We start from the raw sequence: 17,499 nt of genomic DNA on the forward strand, positions 1-17,499 counted from the left end.
ACTTGTGTGCTGTGTGACCTTGGGCAAGTCACTTCACTTCCCTGTGCCTGTTACCTCATCTGTAAAATGGGGATTAAGACTGTGAGCCTCACGTGGGACAGGGACTGTGTCTAACCTGATTACTTTGTATCTACCCCAGAGCTTAGTACAGTGTCTGGCACCTAGTAAGCGTCTAACAGATACCCTAATTGTCAATGGTATTATTCTGTTTTGACTGCAAGACTGAAACCGGCTGCAGAAACAAAGGTTGTCTCAGCCTGGCCATTGAAGTTGCAGCCAATTGAAAAATAAACAGGAAGGGTCTAGCTAGCTACTAATGGATACTTCCTGAGTTAAGCAGCTGGGGAAGTATTTTTCAGAGTGGAGACAATGATTTGGAATCTATAAAATGGATAATCACAACTGGGTGGGTGTGCACAAGCCAATCTGAATATGTGTGTGTGTAAGAGCATATTTTGGGCAGTGGCTGCACACTGTATTTGGGTGTATATGAGCACACACTTCAGTGTGTGTTTGCAGATGTATATGTGTTCAACTCTGTACATAACAGCCTGTGTGCATCGGGGTATATGCGGGGCTCATAAGGGTTTATTAATGGCTCTGGGTGTTCGCCCAAAGAGTGTGACTGTGTCAATGTGAGTGCATGAATTTTGTGCTGATGGGGGAGAGGGTATTGAGTTACACACCTTGGCAAGTGGGCTGCAAGGAGGAGCTGATGAAGTTCAGGCAGAAAAAGAACTGAAAGCAAATAGCTGGGGATGGTTTAGGAGAAACTTAGGCAAGTCCTTCAGACCACAGCCTCTGAAAAATCAGAGAGGGAGCAAGGAAGTAGAATCAGAACTGCTCAGGGCATTTGTGAGGGATTTTAATGCTGGGAGATACGTTATTAATCGAAAGCATTAAGCACAAGTGCGCACACACACATCCATACACATACACACTGATTTCTGGGTAGGCTTCCTTGGGCATTGTTTTCTGATTCCAGCTTCTCTTTCCCCAGCCGAGATTTGGTGTGGGAGCATGCTTGAGTCTCTGACCCAAATTCCTATCCTTCATAGCTTGGCCCTATTAGACATTCTATTAGAGAGCTGCTCTCAGAGTCTGTCTTCAGTCTACCAGGGGCCCAGTTCTAACGGGAACCGTGAGACTCTTGCTTCTCTCTTGTTTTCCAGGATTCTTTCTCAGATGATCCATATTCCTCCAGCATTTTATTCCCCTGCCTCGACCCAGGAGCACCCAGGGTCTCCTAAGAGCACAGCCCTTTTCTGGCTTTTCTTTTAGGCAAAGTCCTCCTATTAATGGTGGCATTTGTTAAGCACTTACTGTATACCAAGTGCTCGGGTTGATACGATATGTTCAGATTGGACAGTCCCTGTCCCACACAGCGCTCACAGTCCAAACCAGAGGGGAGAACAGGTATTGAATCCCCATTTTACAGACAAGAAAACTGAAGCCCAGAGAATTTAAGTGACTTGCCCAGGTCACACAGCAGACAACTGACACAGCTGGGATTAGAACCCAGATCCTCTGGCTCCCAGGCCTGTGTACTTTCCACTAAGCCATGCTGCTTAGTGAGTCTTCCCTACACTCACAAATTGCTCCTAATTTCCAGATGAGAAAGTGAGACCTCAAGAAAGGTAGTGCCTGGCCTAGGGTCACCCCACAAATTGAGGCCAAGCCATGTTTTGAGCCTTCTCTGTGGAGGAACTGCTTCTTTCTGTACTTGCTTCTTTTTGTACCCACCCCAGTGCTTAGTATTCATCCATTCCATTCAACCAGTAGTATTTATTAAGCACTCATTATATGCAGTACACTGTACTAAGCGCTTGGGAAAGTACAGTATAACAATAAACAGACACATTCCCTGACCACAGTGAGCTTACAGGCTAGAGGGGGGAGACGGACATTAATAGAAATAAATAAACTACAGATACGTACTTAAGTGCTGTGGAGCTGAGGGGGGGATGAATAAAGGGAGTAAGTCAGGGGGATGCAGAAGGGAGTGGAAGAAGAGGAAAAGAGGGCTTAGTCAGGGAAAGCCTCTTGGAGGAGATGTGCCTTCGCTAGGCTTTGAAGTGGGGGAGAGTAATTGTCAGATAATTAGCACAGAGTAAACACTTAGTCTGCCAGTCAATAGTATTTACTCATTCAGATGCAATTACTGAGTGTTTACTGTGTGCCGAGCAGTGTACTAAGCCCTGGGGAGAATACAGCACAACAATAAACAGAGACATTCCCTGCCCACAACGAGCTTACAGTCTAGAGGGAGACGTCAATCGAAATAAATAGTCATAATGAACAAATACCGCTACAGTGAAGAAGATGATGATGATGATGATGGTTATTATCCTGTCCTAAATAGGCTGCCTGCTCTCTTCTCCAGCTGCCCCCCTGTGTCTGCGGGAGGCTATTTTAAGTGACAGGAGATCAAGACAAGGGGGATAAGGAGAACTGAGGACAGACATGAGGTTATGTGGACAAAAGCCAGCGGAGGGGAGGGTGGAGAACTTCTCATCCAGAAGGTCAGAAAAGGAAGGCAGAGCAGCTTGTCACCAAGGGGATGGGCGGGAACTGTCGAGGACCAGGGCTGTCCTGACCTCCTCCATGGAATTCACGAAGGGAGGGTTGTTGGTCTGCTCCGGGGAAGTCCTTTATCCGGACGGAAGTAGAGAGCCTGCCAGGTAGGGATGATCCAAAGCTCTGGAAAGAAGTTTACAGGCCGAGAATCAAAAGTGGTCTGGCAGGGTCAGTCTCTGAGGCTCCAGAGAGCAGGGTCTTTTTTTTTTTCCACGTACGGTCTTTGTTAAGCACTTACTGTGTGCCACAAACTGCACTAAGCTCTGGGGTAGAGTTAATCAGTTTGAACACAGTGTCCCACGTGGGGCTCACAGTCGAAATCCCCATTTGACAGATGAGGTAACTGAGGAACCGAGAAGTTAAGCGACCCGCCCAAAGTCACAGAGCAGATGAGTGGCGGAGCCGGGATTAGAACCCAGGTCCTTCTGACTCGCAGACCTGTGCTCTATCCACTATGCCATGCTACTTCTCTAGACTCTAAGTTCATTGTGAGCAGGAAACGTGTCTACCGACTTTTATATTTTACTCTCCCAAGTGCTTAGTGCAGGGCTTTGCTCACAGTAAGCCCTCAATAAATACCGTTGAATTTTTTATGGCATGTATTAAGCGCTTACTATGTGTCCAACACTGTTCTAAGCACTGATGTAGGTAAGAATTAATTGGGTCAGACACAGTCCCTGTCCCACCTGGGGGTTCCCGTCTAAGTAGGATGGAGAACAGGGATCGAATCCCCATTTTACAATTGAGGAAACCGAGGCCCAGAGAAGTGAAGTGACTTGCCCAAGGTCACACAGCAAGCAATCGGCCGGGCCGGGATTAGAACCCAGGTCCTTCTGACTCCCAGGCCTGGGTTCTTTCCCCTAGGCCAGGCTGCTTCCCATTGATTGATTGCAGCGCTAGCAAAGAGGTAGTCCAAATACAGGGGTCCAAAGGCAATCTGAAACCTGGCCTCCAGCTAGGACAGAGGAGAATCCCGAAATGATTGAGATGAAGCCCAGAGCCTCTCATTCTAGAAAACTCGGCTGCTGCTGCATGCTGAGTCTTGGTCCTCCTTCGGCCCTGTCCCCACGACGGATTTTTCCACCCCTTTCCCTCTCTTGCCCCCTGAGTTTTACTTCTTAGCCTCTGGCCTAGCAGGGAGGTGGTGTGCGTGTGTATGTGTTGTGGGGGAGGTCTGCTCTCTTCTGCCGAGGTTTGGGCTGCTCCAGAATAATAATGGTAGTCATTGTGGTATTCAGTGAGCACTTACTATGTGCCGCGTCTGTTTTATTGTTCTGTTGTACTCTCTCAAGTGCTTAGTACACGGTAAGCGCTCAATAAATGCAATTGATTGATTGCCAAGCACTGTGCTGAGCACTGTCCCACACGGGGCTCACAGTCTTAGGGGGAGGGAGTTATTGATAATGACGCTCTCTGCTATGAATCGATGCCTTATCGTGGCAGGAGAGTTTGCGAATGCTGATGAAGCTTAGAGCTGTGCCATGTAGGGCCACTCAAAATGCAAAGGACTAAGCCGAAGCGTCAGACAAAGTCGATTCGCCTGTGCTGGGCAGCAACGGCATGGGAAAGAGTCAAAAGCAGATGATCAAGTGATCAAAACGATGATCAAAGACAACGTCAGAGACTTGAGATTTTACTGTGCAGAAGAAGGCAACGGTAAACCACTTCCGTATCTATACCAAGAAAACTCTAGGGATGTACATTCCAGAATGACTTTATAACGGAAGATGGGATGTTCTGAAGAGGGCGTGTCTACGGAGTCGCTATGGGTCAGAAATGACTCGACAGCATCTGAAGGAGAAATGATGATGATGATAATAATAAAAAAAAGAATTGTGGTATTTGGTAAGCACTGACTATGTGGCTTAAAGCACTAGGGTAGATACAAGATAATCGGGTCAGAAACAATCCCCATCCCCCTTGGGGGCTCCCAGTCTAAGGGGAAAGGAGAGTGGATAGCTTATCCCCATTTTACAGATAAGGAAACTGAGGCACAGAAAAGTTAAGTGACGTTACCAGGGTCACACAACAGGCAAGCCCATACCACCAGGGACAGGAAGATTTTTCAGTCCGAGAAGCTCATCGTCCCCTTCCAGAGGCCAAAGGAAGAGAGATAGCCAGTTTTCAGCTGATCCTCTCCTCCCCGGAGGAATCAAGCTTTGGTCAGGACCATTCGCTTTAGGGAAAAGAATCAAAGTTGCAACATATGATACACTGATACACCATGTACGCCGTGTTCCTCACTTGTCCTCTGGGAAAGGTTCACACGGGTTTGCTCTGCTGTAAACTCCTGGCTATTTGATGGACTTCAATGAACCGAAGGCAGTTGATAACATAGGTGTTGCTTCATGGGACCGGGTGGGGGGTGGTTAGCCCCCGTGGAATTTGCACTGGACTCGTTGGGCACAATGGACAACCCTAGCTAGCCTGCCCCATTCCTTGGCTCCGGGCCACCGCTGCAGCTCTGGGTGCAGGCCAAGTGGCCACATTGGAGGCCAGTTGCTTACATGGCTTGCAGTAGCCTCAGCAGTGGCTGATAGATCCTGGCCTGATCCTGGGACTGAGCACTGATAAATGGGGTAATAATAATACTATGAATAATTGTACTTGTTAAGCACTTCCTACATGCCAGGCACTGAACTAAGCACTGGGGTAGATACAAGCTAATCAGGGTGGAGACAGTCAGTGTCCCACACGGGGACTCACAGTCTTCATCCTCATTTTACAGATGAGGTCACTGAGGCACAGAGAAGTGAAGCGACTCGCTCAATGTCACATAGCAGGCAGGAGGAGCCGGGATTGGAACCCAGGTCCTCTGACTCCCAGGCCCACACTTCTACATCTTCCCTTCGGTCCAGGACGTAGAGGCAGCCTTCCATGGTACCCCTCCCCCGACTTTGCCAGGTACGGACGAGGTTTTTATAAAAGCTGAACAAAGAACAACTCTGCTCCCTCCTCTCCATCTGGAACAACCCCCAGTCTGGCTGCAAGGCGGGACACAATGAACAAAGACACACACACACAGTGAAGACTATTGACTGCAGACAGGTGGGCTGAGAATGAGAATCTGGGCAGAGCAGTCAGAAAAGAGATGAATAAGGGGCAGCGAAAGCGATGGCGGGGGGAGGAAGCAGGAGGGGAGTTGGTAAGCAGGGGATGAGCAGGCTGGTTAACAGGGCAGCGAGGGGAGGTCAGCATGGTGAAGCCAGCGGGAGGGGGTAGAATTAGTTTGGTTTTTTATGGTATTTGTTAAGCACTTAGTATATGCCAGGCACTGTAATAAGTGCTGGGGTAGATACAAGGTATTCAGGCTGGACACAGTCCATGTCCCACACGGGGCTCAGTCTTAAATCCCCATTTTACAGGTGAGAGAACTGAGGCCCAGAGAAATGAAGTTATTTGCCCTAGGTCTCTCAGTAGGCAAGTGGCTGAATGGGAATTCGAACCCAGGTCCTCCTGACTCCCAGGCCCGTGCTCCATACACCAGGCCGTGCTACTTCACCTAGTTGGATTGTTTGGGTGGGGTAGAGCCAGAGATCCTGGGACTTTCTCCCCATTTCTCTTTTTCAAGGTTGGGACCCTGACCGGAGCACATTTCTAGGCTGTTTCAACCTCACTGTTGACTTACTTGGGAAGCTAGTGACGCACAGAGTTCCTGCCTTTCATTACAGAAAACCGCTCCAAGGAGCACAGCCACTGTTGATCTTTGCACACATCGTGGCCTCTCTGTGTGTCTGTGCTTGAGTCTCTGTGTGGCTCTGGGTGACAGTGAAATGGGCCAAAACTGCAGCAAGAGAGAATTTTGTAGACAGAGGAAAAAACTTCTTAGTGGTTGCTTGTGGATTGCAGGAGGTTGCGGGATCTCTGTCCCTGGAGATTTTTAATAAAGGAGAGTCAACCACCTGTCCTAGATGACAGGTATTCATTCACTTGCCCAAATTCCTCTTTAGTTTTCTTCCAGCAATATGAGTCTAAGCGTTTGTGTGTGTGTGTGTGTGTGTGCATGTGTGTACATTCTGCTGTTTTGTGTGTCTGCACTCCGTATGTAATAATAAGAATTCTGGTATTCGTTAAGTGCTTTCTCTGTGCCAAACACTGTGCTAAATGCAAACCAGCAGAACCAAGTGGATAGAGCACAGGCCTGGGAGTCAGAAGGACCTGGGTTCTAATGCCAGATCTGCCAATTATCTGCTGCAAGACCTTGGGCAAGTCACTTAACTTCTCCATGGACTGTTAACTTTTTGTGAGCATGGAATGTGTCTGTTTATTGCTGTATCGTACTCTCCCAAGTGCTTAGTACAGTGCTCTGCACACAGTAAGCACTCAATAAATACGATTGACTGACTGACTGGCTGTGCCCAAGTTACCTCCTTTGCAAAATGGGGACTAAGACTATAAGCCCCTTGTGGGATAGGGACTGTGTCCAACCCAATTTGTGCATATCTACCCTAGTGGTTAGTACGGTGCCAGGCACATAGTAAACGCTTAATAAATACCATAAAAAAAGGCTGGGCTAGATAGAAGACTAGTCTAGGAGGGAGGAGGCAGAACAGATATTGAATCCTCACTTTACCGAAGAGGACACTGAGGCATGGAATCCCCATTTTACAGATGAGGAAACTGAGGCATGGAGAAGTGAAGTGACTCGCTCAAGGTCTATAGCAGGCAAGTAGCACAGCTGGGACTAGAACCCAGCTCCTCTGACTCTCAAATCTGTGCTCTTTCCACCTGGCCACGCTACTTCTCAGATGTGTGGGTGGGTGTTTCCAGTGACTTGGTCAGGGGCGGGGAGGAATGTGTGGAACAGCTCAGAGAGTACAGTGCTAACTGGAGCAGGCTTCTCATTCCACATGTTCCCATGTGCTCCCGGGAAGGTTCATGGGCCCATGGAAACCTTGACCTTCCTTTTGTGAAGCTGGAATCTTGCATAACCCAGCCCTGAAGTTTATCCACAAACCCTAGCTTGAAAGGGCAATAAGAAGGTTTCTCACCTGGAACCTCAGACTTCTGCCTGATAGGTCGTAGGGGATGGGGAAACAGGACCTCTAGGAATGGTTGATGATAATAAGGAGATTATTGTGTTCATCGCCATCATTAATCCCAGACCAACAAAATTAAATCCTTCTCAATCCCTTCCCTCAGAGAAGGTGCTCTTCCCTGCAAACTCTGATGGAGGGACAGGCCCCTTATCTCAGAAATTCCCAGGATCCCTGAAGAAACTTTCCCAGCCAAACCTTGAGCCTCTATCGTTTCCATTCAGCTGGGGGGGGGGGGTGGGGAGGGGGACCAAAGGCGGGAACTTTCTGTCTGAGGTCAGAGAGGCTTCTCTCTTGAGGAGGGAGGACAGAGAACCTGTAGAACATTCCTCAAACCATAAAACACTTTGCGTGCTGCCAGGCCTGTTTGGGGTCAAGGTCAACCTGAGCAATCCTGGAAACTCAGGTGAACTTCAGTGGCTTTACCTCATTACAATGAGATTGCTAAAAGGTCGTAAAGATCACAGATATCAACAAAGGCTGCTTTTGCCACTCCCCTGGAATTTTGAACCCCAGGGACTGGGAGAAAGGCTAATCGACTTTGATTTCCTTTCTCTCTTTGGCAGCAATCATTCATTTCACCCTAGACCAGACTCCCACTTTGACCTGTCTCTCTGTTAACACACCTGGGAAAGGGGAGTAACACCCTTATCCCTGCTTTACTGGGAGGATTTTAGCATCTTCAAATTCGAGTGGGAAAATGGGTACCAAAGGTCCTAATTGTAGTGGCTCCTTCTCACCTTACTTTTGGAAGGAACACAATGGGTTGAGGGCTGACTAGGAATTCAGAAGACTTAAAGGAAGCAGCTTGGCCTGTGAGTCAGAGAACCTGGGTTCTAATCTTAACTCCACCACTTGTCTGCTGGGCGGTCTTGAGCAAGTCACCAAACTTTTCTGGGCCTCAGTTACCTCATCTGTAAAATGGGAACTAAGACTGTGAGCCCTATGTGGGACGGAGACTGCGTCCAACCTGATTAGCTTGTATCTGCCCCGGTGTTTTGTACAGGACCTGGCTCATAGTAAGGGCTTAACAAATACTATTAAAAAAAAATTTGAAGAGCCAGTTCTGTTTTCAGCTCTTTGACTTGCCGCACCCTGTGTGAATCTGACCTTAGTCATTTAGCCTGGTCCCTTTGCTTACCTGGGACAGGGACTGTGCCCAACCCAATTTGCTTGTATCCACCCCAGCGCTTAGTATAGTATCTGTCACACAGTAAGCACTTAACAAATGCCAGAATTATTATTATTATTATCATTAATTACCTGAACCACAGTATCTCTTGCTAGAGCTTTGATGTTTATTTGGTCGCTGTTTCTGTGGACCTTCCCCCCACAAACTGAAAGCTCCTTGTAGGACTATCTTCAATCAATCAGTAGTATTTATTGCCCACTTACTGTGTGCAGAGCACTGTACTAAGCGCTTGGGAGAGTACATGCAGTACGTAGCTCAGTGGAAAGACCACGGGCTTTGGAGTCAGAGGTCATGAATTCGAATCCCAGCTCTGCCACTTGTCAGCTGTGTGACTGTGGGCAAGTCACTTAACTTCTCTGTGCCTCAGTTACCTCATCTGTAAAATGGGGATTAAGACCGTGAGCCCCACGTGGGACGTCCTGATTCCCCTGTGTCTACCCCAGCGCTTAGAACAGTGCTCGGCACATAGTAAGCGCTTAACAAATCCCAACATTATTATTATTATTATAATGATAGTGGTATTTGTTAAGCACTTACTATGTGCCCGGCTTTATACTAAACTCTGGGGTGGATACAAGCAAATTGGGTTGGACACAGTCCCTGACCCACATGGGGCTCATGGTCTTAATCCCCATTTTATAGATGAGGTAACGGAGGCACAGAGAAGTAGAGTGACTTGCCCAAGATTACACAGCAGAAAAGTAGCAGAGCCAGTATTAGAACCCAGGTCCTTCTGACTCCCAGGCCTGTGCTCTATCCACTAAGCCATATTGCTTCCCCACGCTGCTACAGCAAAATCAGTAGACACATTCCTTGCCCATAATAAGTTTATAGTCTGGAAGACTAATCTAGTATCTTTTTTGTTCATTCCCGAGTAACTAGAAGGTGTGAAGCATCCTGTCAGTCAGTCAATCATATTTATTGAGTGCTTACTGTGTGCAGAGCACTATACTGAGCACTTGGGAGAGTACAATACAACAATAAATAGACGTATTCCCTGCCCACAACAAGCTTACAGTCTAGAGGGGAGACAGACATTACTAAAAATAAACAATTGACAGGCATGGACATAAGTGCCGTGAGGCTGGGAGGGGGAATGAATAAAGGGAGCAAGTCAGGGTGATGCAGAAGGGAGTGGGAGAAGAGGAAAGGAGGGCTTAGTCAGGGAAGGCATCTTGGAGATGTGCTTTCAGTAAGGCTTTGAAGGGGGGGAGAGTCACTGTCTGTCAGATATGGGGAGGGAAGGCATTCCAGGCCAAAGGCAGGACAAGGGCGAGAGGTCGGAGGTGAGTTAGACGAGATGGAGGGACTGCTCCTGGTGGAACTGCAGGGAACATAACTACCAACTCTGTTGTATTGTCCTCTCCCAAGAGCTAGGCGTAGTACTCGGCTCACAGTAAGCACTCAGTAAATATCACTGATTGATTGATTCAGTTTAGCAGGGAGGATGAGTACTTCCTTTTTAGACATGTTGAGTTTGGGGTGCTGGTGAGACATCCAGGAGGAGACTGTAAACTCGTTGTGGGCAAGGAATGTGTCTGTTTATTGTTCTCTCCCAAGTGCTTTGTACAGTGCTCTGTACACAGTAAGCATTCAGTAAGTACGACTGACTGACTGACTGAGGAGACAAGAGGAGATACTAGAGTGTAGGTTAGATGAGAGGTCAGGCTAGAGAGGTTAATTTGGGAGTCGTCCACATACACATGGTAGCTGAAGCCATTTGAGTGGATGAACATCTGGAGGGAGTTAATGAAGTACAAGAAGAGTAGAGGACTGAAAATGGAGCCTCGCAGAACGCCCACGGTCAGAAGATGAAAAATAGAAGAGAAGCCAAAAATAATAATAATAATAATAATAATAATGATGGTATTTGTTAAGCTCTTATTATGTTCCAAGCACTGTTCTAAGCGCTGGATTGGATACAAGCAAAGTGGGTTGAACACAGTCCCTGTCCTACAGGGGGTTCACAGTCTCAATCCCTATTTTTCAGATGAGGTAGTTGAGGCCTAGAGAATAATAATAATTAATAACAATTATGGTATTTGTTAAGCACTTATTATATGCCAAGCACTGTTTTAAACTCTGGAGTAGATCCAAGGTAAGTAGGTTGTCCCACGTGGGACTCATAGTCTTAATCTTCACTTTCCAGATGAGGTAACTGAGGCACAGAGAAGCTAAGTGACTTGCCCAAGGTCACACAGAAGACAAGTGGCAGAGGCGGGATTAGAACCCATGACTTTCTGAAGCCCGGGCCCGTGCTCCATCCACTACACCGTGCTCCTTCTCTGTGAGCCAGTGAGTGAAACGGAGGAGTGGTTAGGGAGGTTGGAGGAGAGCCAGGTTAGTACTAGCTCAGCAAAACTGAAGCCTGATAGGATTCCGAGGAGGAGGGAGAGGTCTACAGTGTCAGAAGCAGTCGAGAGGTCAGGGAGGGTTAGGACAGGGTACAGCCCTCTGGACTTAGCTATGAAGAGGTCATCGACCACCTGAAAGAACACAGTCTCGGTGGAGCCAGGGGATCAAAAGCCTGATCGCGTTGGGCAGAGAAGAGAGTTGGCAGAGAGGAGACGAAGGCCGTGGAGGTGTGGGCCCTGTTCCAGGAGTCTGGAGAGGAAAGGGGGCAGGGAGATGGAGTGAGGGCTAGAAGGGGTTGTGTGATTAAGTGAGGCCGTTTTTTAATAAGGGGCAGACTCGAACATGTTTGCAAGTATGGGGAAGGAGCCAACAGAGAGAGAGGTTGAAAATAGCAGTGAGGTGAGGGAGGTGAAATTTGTTGTGGCATTCGTTAAGTGCTTACTTTGTGCCAAGCACTGGGGTAGATCCAATCAGATAGGACAAGAGAGGTGAGAGGGGATGGGGTCAGAGGTGCAGGTTGAGGCAGGGAGGTCAGGAGAGCAGGCGGGAGACCTCCTCCGGAGAAGTAGCTGGGAACCCAAAGAAAAACTTAGTCCCAGACAGCCGGCATGTGATCCTGGGTTTCTCAGGAGTTTGGGTCCTTGAGCCCAACGATCGCATTAACCGAACGGCCACCAGAATTTTCTCAAAGTCTAGACTGTAAGCTCGTGGAGGGCAGGGCATGTGTCCATTTATTGTTGAATTGTACAGTGCTCTGCACACAGTAAGCGCTCGTTAGATACGACTGACTGAATGACTAGGTCTCAGACTTGTTCAGGTGTCCCATCCCCAGGAGAAGGTGGTTAATCGGGGGGACCCCCCCACCATCAAGTCGTGCAGTGGCACTGGCCACACCCCAAGGGCCTCACCCTCCCATTGCTGAGAGAGGTTCCTGACTCACAGATCACACGGACTGGCATAGATGGATCGCTCCCAGATCTGGATGGAGCAATTTCTTCGGGTATGGAAGGGGAAAAGGGTCCCCCACCCCCATGCCCCCGCCTCCTCAGCCCCCCCACCGAAGGCTGACCATCATTGTGAACTACGCCTCTCTTATTTGCAGATGTCCTCCAAGACGAATGAAGAAGTCAGGCAGGATTTCACTGCCTCATTCACTGCCTAGTGGTTTAAACTGCTATTTCCTAGGCTTCTGACTCATTTAGGTGGTGCAAGTCCATGGGATCTTGTTTCTAAACAATGAAGACAGACCAAGAGAGGGTTTTTTGTTTTGTTTTGTTGTGTCAGGCCACACTTCTCCCACACAAGCCATAATTTCTGATAATCTCCTCCGAGACTTGGGGCAGAGTCCCCTCTGCTTAGTCAAAGTCTATTCCTCTAATCGGTTTCTACTCAAGAGACCTCTGCCCTCGGTTTTGTCTTCATTGCTCTCTCCTCTCTTCCTCCTTCTCTCTCTGGGTTGGCTTAGGGGAAGCCTGAAATGAACACAGAGGGAGGGATGGGATGACCTCTGGATGACTCCAAGCAAGGAACTGGCACACCAGTGGCCTTTATCTCTGTCCTACACTGGCATGGTAAAGTGCAGGCGAGTCTCCGGCTCGATATCCCTATTCATTCCAGGAGCTCCTCTTTTAACTCTGTTGTAATAAAACTACAGAAGCATGTGAACTACAAGGATCTATTGCCATGCCCCTCTCCCTCCCCTCGGGTCCACTCGGTTTCCAAGGGGGTGGCTCTAGCCTGGTTTTAAAGTAACCTCCCTAGCCCGCTTCTCCTGGGTCATGCCTCGGCCAGGAATCACGTAGGACTCACAATCCTAATCCCCATTTTACAGATGAGGGAACTGAGGCACAGAGAAATGAAATGACTTGCCTCAGGTTATGCAGCAGGTAAGTGGCAGAACTGGGATTAAAACCCAGTGAGAAACAGCGAGGTCTAGTGGAAAGAGCGCAGGCCTGGGAACCAGAGGACCTGGGTTCTAATCCCGGCTCCGCCAGTTACCTGCTGGGTGACCTTGGGCAAATCACCTAACTCCTCCATGCCTCAGTTGCCTCATCTGTAAAATGGGGTTCAAATACCTGTTCTCCCTCCTACTTGGACTGTAAGCCCCATGCGGGATAGGGACCGAATCGCACCCAACTGACTTGCATCTGTCTCGGTGCTGAAAACAGTGCTTGACATGGAGTAAATTCTTAACAACTATCATAAAACAAAATAAAGCAAAGCAAAAACCCAAGTCTCCTGACTCCCTGTCCTGGGCTCCTTCTACTGTGGCCTGCTTTATGAAAGCCCGGTTTGGAAATCAGTACTTCCTACCCTCCCAATCCCCTTGCCTCCCCCAATTTCCCTTCTCTCTGAGCCTGGAAGGCAAACTCTTTGCTTCCAATGTCACTGAGTGTCACAGGGGTGTTGCCGGTTATGCAAGGCTGGAAAGGCCTGGGTGAAGCCATAGCTTTGGGGAGAGGGAGTGCCCGAACTTTACCTGGGGGAGACTCCACAGTTCCTTCCTGTTTTTCAGTGGACTGGTTCGTGGGTGCTATCTATCTAGCATGGTGCCTATTGGTGGTGGATGTTGAAACCTAGAGACCGTGGGCCGGGCCGGGAGACTCCCATGATGTCTTAGCTCCCTTACCAATGCTATGAGGTGGGACAACACTTTCTGCTTCTGTTCCGGATTCCCCTTTACTTACTTGCAGTGACCTGTTTCCTCCTCAACCCTAATTTGCATGGCTGACTCAAGGGCAGGCCAGCCACTCCCCCCCAGCCTCCTTCGGCCTCTCCTCCAGGAACTCAAACAGGCAGCGAAAGCCTTGGTTATGATTATGATTATGATTATCATGGCATTTGTTAAGCACTTACTATGTGTCAAGCACTGTTCTAACCACTGGGGTAGATACAAGCTAATCAGGTTAGACACAGTCCCTGTCCCACTCGGGGCTCACAGTTGAAATAGGAAGGAGTAGGATTTAATCCCCATTTTACAGTTGGGGAAATGAAGACACAGAGAAGTTAAGTGACTTGTCCAAGGTCACGCAGCAAGCAATTGGCAGAGCTGTAGGGCAGAGCGTGCCGCATAAAAAGCACATCCCGTCTGGGTAAATCCTGCCACTCTGCTCTCGCTTCACCCTTCCTGCTCTTCAAATTGTTGCTGGTGTGGTTATTCCTGTCCTAACCTCTTCCACCCCCCCCAACACACACACACACACACACACACACACACACACGCACACACACGCCTTTTTCTTTTCCACGGACTTTTGGCAAAATGAAAAAGGTTTGGCCAGTGCATGTGCTTGCTGTTGAGTTGGTGTCACACACAGAGGAATTCCGTTCCTTAATCCCAGACTGCATCTGCTATCAATCATGCACTGTTGGTTATGTGGGACTCTGGCGAGAGTGTGGATGACTCCATGCCACCCATCACCACCGCTACCAAAAGAAATCAAGAACAGGTCCAGCTCGCACTAGGCCATACTTTTTCCCTCCTTTCAACCCTAAACATAACACATTCTGGTTATGTGGAGACAGGACAAGAGAAGTTTATCCAAGTTTGCCCAATGGATAAAATGACCTGCTGATGAGGAAAGCAAAAGGAGACAGGACAACCGGTATTTAGTCCAGAGAAGACTAGACTGTAAACTCCTCGTGGGCAGGGAACGTGTCTACCAACTCTGTTGTACTGTACTCTCCCAAGGGCTTAGTACAGTGCTCTGCACAAAGTAAATGCTCAATACATATCATTGATTGACTGCTTAATTGCTCTGCACACAGTCAGCATGCAATAATAATAATTGTGGTATTTAAATGCTTACTATGTGCCAGACACTGTACTAAGCGCTGGAGTGGATACCAGCAAATCATGTTGGACACAGTCCCTGTCCCACATGGGGCCCACAGTCTCAATACCCATTTTATCCATGAGGTAACTGAGGCACAGAGAAGTGAAGTGATTTGCTCAAGGTCACACAAGAGGCAAGTTAAGCTCACACAGTAAGCGCTCAATAAATATGATTGAATGAAAAGTTAAATACCATTGATGAGAAGACTATAGTAACTGTCTTGAGGTCTATGAAGTGGTACATTAGTGTTGTTAAGTCCACTAACCAACTTTTCTCTACCTTCACAGAAAGACTGTTATCACTGTAGGGAGAGTTAGGCTAGATTCAAGGAAAAACTTGACTGTAACCTGAAGTAATCTATCAAAAAGCCATCCCATCTCTAGCTCTGGAAGTCTTTGGGAGTCAGAAGGTCATGGGTTCTAATCCTGGCTCGGCCACTCATCTGCTCCGTGACCTTAGGCAAGTCACTTCACTTCTCTGGGCCTCAGGTACCTCATCTGTAAAATGGGGATTTTTCTGTGAGCCCCATGTGGGACAACCAGATTTGCTTGTATACACCCCAGAGCTTACTACAGTGCCTGGCCCATAGTAAACACTTAACACATACCACAATTATTATTATTATTATTAATGCCATTATTATTATTATTAATAATAATAGTCGAGATGACCATATGTCTTGGGACTGTTTAAGCCTCAAACCTGTCTGAATTTGGCAGTTTCCGATTAAAAATGACTAATAAAGACTGTCCCCCGGTGGCCTTTATCAAGAATTACACTTATTCTTTTTATAACGGAGTCTCAACTTTCCAGAGGACCGACCATTTCTAAACCAGTCAATCAGTGGCATTTATTGAGCGCTTACTACGTGTAGAGCTCTGTACTAAGCGCTTGGGAGAGTACGATGCAACAAAATTAGCGGACATGTTCCCTGACCATAACCAGTCGACATCTAAATCCACTATCCCTCTCCTGGCTACTCCGGTGCCAGCTTCAGACACTTAACTTCTCTGTGCCTCAGTTACCGCATCTGTAAAATGGACTAGTATTGTGAGCCCCATGTGGGACACGGATTGGGTCCAGTCTGATAACCTTGTATCTACCTCAGCATGGCTCAGTGGAAAGAGCACGGGCTTTGGAGTCAGGGCTCATGAGTTCGAATCCCAGCTCTGCCACTTGTCGGCTGTGTGACTGTGGGCAAGTCACTTAACTTCTCTGTGCCTCAGTTCCCTCATCTGTAAAATGGGGATTAAGACTGTGAGCCCCACGTGGGACAACCTGATTCCCCTATGTCTACCCCAGCGCTTAGAACAGTGCTCGGCACATAGTAAGCGCTTAACAAATACCAACATTATTATTATTACCTGCACGAGAAGCAGTGTGGCTCAGAGGAAAGAGCCCGGGCTTGGGAGTCAGAGGTCATGGGTTCTAATCCCAGCTCTGCCACTTGTCAGCTGTGTGACTTTGGGCAAGTCACTTAGCTTCTCTGTGCCTCCGTTCCTTCATCTGTAAAATGGGGATGAAGACTGTGAGCCTCACGAGGGACAACCTGATCACCCTGTATCTGCCCCAGCGCTTAGAACAGTGCTCGGCACATAGTAAGCGCTTAACAAATACCAACATTATTATTATTACCTCAGCGTTTAAAACAGTGCCTGACACATAGTAAGTGCTTAACAAATACCACTTATTAATTTATGTGCCAGTCACTATACTAAGCGCTGAGGTAGATACAAGTTAATCCTGTCCCACATGGGGCTCACAGTCTTAATCCCCCTTTCACAGATGAGGTAACTGAGGCCCAGAGAGGTGAAGTGACTTGCCCAAGGTCACCCAGCGGACAAGTGATGGAGCCTGGATTAGAACCCAGGTCCTTGTGACTCCCAGGCCCCAGGCTCGAGCCCCTACACCACGCTGTTTCTCATCTATGTCACTGTCGTCCCCCACCTCCTTCAGCTCTCTGGCCTCTTTCCTGTTCTCTGCTTCTCTTTTGGGTTTCTCTTCCTGGCTTTTCCAGTCCTGTCCTCTGGAGGTCCCTGGCCCTCCCTCATTCCCCGCACTCCCCCCCACCCTCCATACACAAGCACTTCAGGAAGACCTGCTTTCTGTCCCACTTTAAGATGCCCAAATAAGGGTAGGGGATGCAAACCAGCTGCATGCAAAGCCAGTTCTAGACATTTGTCAGTAGTGAGCAATGTTATTTTTCACAGTCTTTTTACATTCATTCCCTCATTCATTCAGTCATATTTATTAAGCACTTACTGTGTGCAAAGCACTGTACTAAGTGCTTGGGAGAGTACAATATAACAACAGACACATTCCTGCCCATAACGAGCTCACACTTATGAGATGCCAAGCACTGTGCTCAGCACTGGAGTAGATAGAAGATAATTATTAATTCATTCATTCAATAGTATTTATTGAGCGCTTACTATGTGCAGAGCACTGTACTAAGCGTTTGGAATGTACAAATCGGTAACAGATAGAGACAGTCCCTGCCCTT

This window comes from Ornithorhynchus anatinus, chromosome X2 (genome assembly GCF_004115215.2).
Source record: "Ornithorhynchus anatinus isolate Pmale09 chromosome X2, mOrnAna1.pri.v4, whole genome shotgun sequence".
NCBI lineage: Eukaryota > Metazoa > Chordata > Mammalia > Monotremata > Ornithorhynchidae > Ornithorhynchus > Ornithorhynchus anatinus.